Below are 2798 nucleotides of genomic sequence, written 5' to 3' on the forward strand. Positions count from 1 at the left end.
CAGTATCCTCTGTCATTTCTATATATTCGATGCGAGTGTTGCCATGTCTCACAGTTTGCTAATGCAGCATATTTCGATCATGAGTGTATAAAGTGTATTGAGGAGTTCTTTTTTGTTTTGAATATAAAGCGTTTCTCATGGTATTATATACCATGATATGATTATTATTAGTGTTTTCATGACTTACAGGTGGAGATGGAAGTATTGATAGTTTTGGCAGCAGTAGTAATGATAATGATATTCATGGTACTAAAATGATTCTATTATTAACAACGTTAAATATTGATGGTAATAGGTACTACGGAAGCAAATGTTAATGATAATAACTATGATGATGATGATAATCATATTAATGAAAATGATTTAGATAATAATGATGTAATAATAATCATCATATTGCCGTCATAATTATAATGATAATGATGATGGCCACGATAATAAGAAAAAAAAGATAAAAATGAGGATAATCATGACTATACTAATGATAATGATAAGGATAATAATGATAACGATAATGATGATAATGATAATGATAATAATGATAATAATAATAATAATAATAAAAAAAAATATGATGCTAATTATAATAACAATAATGATAACGATAAAAGTGATAAAAATAATCATCATCATAATCCAGAAAAGGATTATAGATAAAAATGATTCAACAACAATGATAACATTGCGTAAACATTAATAACGAGCGAGTCTCCCGGTAGTGAAATACCAACAAAGTCAAGTGACAGATTATTTGGAGAGAGAGCTTTGTTAATCGCCCTAATGCAAACGGATTATTGAAGAGCGATTTACAGCTACATGTCTTTTGGATAGATTCATAGTTTATAGTCAATTCTTGTATATACATTATAATTCTGTATGCAAATAACTGTTTTATGTAACTTGTGATATCTGATGCAGTGCCAAGTTCCTCTCAAATCCATACTGTTTTCCTCAGTGTGATCAGGCCATTAATTAAAAACCGAAGGTTAGCTCGCAAAGATATATATATATATATATATATATATATGTATATATATATATATATATATATATGTGTGTGTGTGTGTGTGTGTGTGTGTGTGTGTGTGTGTGTGTGTGTGTGTGTGTGTGTGTGTGTGCATATATACATATATAAATATATATATATATATATATATATATATATATATATATGTATAAAATTGAATTACATATATACATATATATAAATATATATATATATACATATATATATATATATATATATGTATATATGCTATGTTCGTTTGTGTGTGTGTGTATTTGCACAAAGGTTGATATGCTTTAATTTTTCTTTTTCGCAAAAGGAAAGAAGCCCCACATTGCAATAACGAAGGCATACGATCTTCAAAGGAATTTCCCGTTTCCAGATACAGGCTTTTTATTTTGAAACAAACGGAACATCACGAAATGACATTCCGTTCATGCATACAGTTCCTAAGGAAGGATTCCGCCGATGATCTCCCCAATGGTGTGCTTGCCTAGTTCCTCGTTGAGGTAAGCCACGAGGGACGGGACCAGCTTCTCCTGGATCAATGGCAGAATCTGGGAAACGTTGATTAAATGAGAAGGAAAGCAACGAAGGCTTTGAGAATGGCATGGTTGTGAAAGATCTCCGCTTATTCTTTTGTCTCATTTGGAACATTAGTGTTGGTTGCAGGGCTTTGGTTTATGGCTGTGTAATTGGCAAAGTCCCATGGATTACAGTCAGATATGAATTCGGTATTAATTCTATGAGTCTGCCTTGAGTTCTACTTCTCTTACACTAAACACTGATTCCACCACCAATCAGGAACGAGAGTAAAGGCTACGATGAGAGATGGAGAGGAGGTCAGCTGAAGCAAGATTAGACATTTTGTTTTGGAAAATAAAGCGGGTAAGCGGCACTTCGCTGAGGAGAGATTAAAGCGAAGGATAGGGTAATCCACTCAGTAAACCCACCAGCAACAGGTTGATTATAAAGCTCGAACGACAGAGGGTGCTGGGGCCCTTTGGACGGGAAATGTGCTATTCATGGTGATATTCAGTTCCAAGAGGTGGCGGAAGCTTGTCGAATCCTGAATAGTGCCGGTGAAATTCGTTTGTAATCACAGGTATTTATATAAGAGTGGTAATCATTTGTAGAATCTGAATAAGATTCGAATCCCTATAACATTGCCCAAGAACTCACTCCGTCTAAGATGTGCTCTGCCAGATCGGAGAGAACGTCGCTCATAATTTCCCCGAAAGATCCGCCGCCCAGGAAGTTGTCGAAGTGAACGTCGAGCTTGTCGAATTTGATCGCCAGCTGAAGGTCCTCGATCTGGCGGAAAGCAGGGGAGAACATTCTGAACCATCGAAATTGTAATGATTCAGTGCCACTTATTTGCAGCAAGTTCTGGATACCTCTTTTGATTTACGAGTATGATATTTTATAATTTTACACCTTCTGGTCACGCAAGGTTTCCTGTTTATACAAACTACTTTTGTGTTTACTTTACTTAACTAGCTTGGGAACATAGGGTTTGGTAAATGCAATGGAATTTTAGGGGAGAGAGAGAACGAGAGAGAAGAGAGAGGGAGGGAGGACAGAAGAGAGAAGAGAGATGAAGAGCGAGCGAGAGAGAGAGAGAAAGAGAGAGAGAGAGAGAGAGAGAGAGAGAGAGAGAGGGGGGGGGAGAGAGAGAGGGGGGGGGGAGAGGAGAGAGAGAGAGAGAGAGAGAGAGAGAGAGAGGGAGAGAGAGAGAGAGAGAGAGAGGGAGAGAGAGAGAGAGAGAGAGAGAGAGAGAGAGAGAAAGAAA

General features: G+C 36.5%; 1 long non-coding RNA gene across 1 annotated transcript; it reads right to left on the reverse strand.

Moving 5' to 3' along the window:
• Positions 1-1381: 1381 nt before the first annotated feature.
• LOC122260483 (uncharacterized) lies at positions 1382-2323 on the reverse strand. The gene is made up of 2 exons (XR_015192118.1): positions 2189-2323; positions 1382-1563 (listed from the first exon to the last, which is right to left on the reverse strand). It is a non-coding gene; the product is annotated as an uncharacterized LOC122260483 (long non-coding RNA).
• Positions 2324-2798: the final 475 nt, after the last annotated feature.

This window comes from Penaeus japonicus, unplaced genomic scaffold (assembly GCF_977035675.1).
Source record: "Penaeus japonicus unplaced genomic scaffold, GWHDUDI00000001_assembly GWHDUDI00000022, whole genome shotgun sequence".
NCBI classification, from domain to species: domain Eukaryota; kingdom Metazoa; phylum Arthropoda; class Malacostraca; order Decapoda; family Penaeidae; genus Penaeus; species Penaeus japonicus.